Raw genomic sequence first — 650 nt, forward strand, 5'->3', positions numbered from 1 at the left:
TACTCTGCCATGTAGCTAGCTCTCTGTATATGGACATTTTGGACTCATCAGCCATGTAGGCAGCTGTCTGTGTGAACATGTTGGACTCATCTGCCATGTATCTAACTCGCCGAATATGGACATGCTGAACTCATCTGCCATGTAGCTAGTACTCTGTATATGGATATGTTGAACTACTTTGCCATTTAGCTACCTCTCAGTATATGGACATGTTGGACTACTCTGCCATTTAGCTAGAACTCTGTATATGAAGATATTGGACTTATCTTCCATGTAGCTAGCACTCTGTATATGGAAATGATGGACTGATCTGCAGTGTAGGTAGCTCTCTGCATAAGAATATATTGGACCTGTGTTTCATGTAGCTAGCAGTCTAAATATTCAATTGTTGGACTCATTTGTCACGTAGCTAATTCTAAGTGTATGTACGTGTTGTACTCATCTGCCATGCAGCCTGCTCTCTCTGTATGATCATGTTGGACTCATCTGCCTTGTAGCTAGCCCTCTAAATATACATAACTTGGATTCATCTGCCATGCAGTTAACTCTCAGTATATGGACATGTAGGACATATCAGCTATGTAGCTAGAACTCTGTATATGAATATGTTGGACTACTCTGCCATGTAGCTAGTTCTCTATATATGGACA

This window comes from Chrysochloris asiatica, unplaced genomic scaffold (assembly GCF_000296735.1).
Source record: "Chrysochloris asiatica unplaced genomic scaffold, ChrAsi1.0 scaffold00528, whole genome shotgun sequence".
Lineage (NCBI taxonomy): Eukaryota > Metazoa > Chordata > Mammalia > Afrosoricida > Chrysochloridae > Chrysochloris > Chrysochloris asiatica.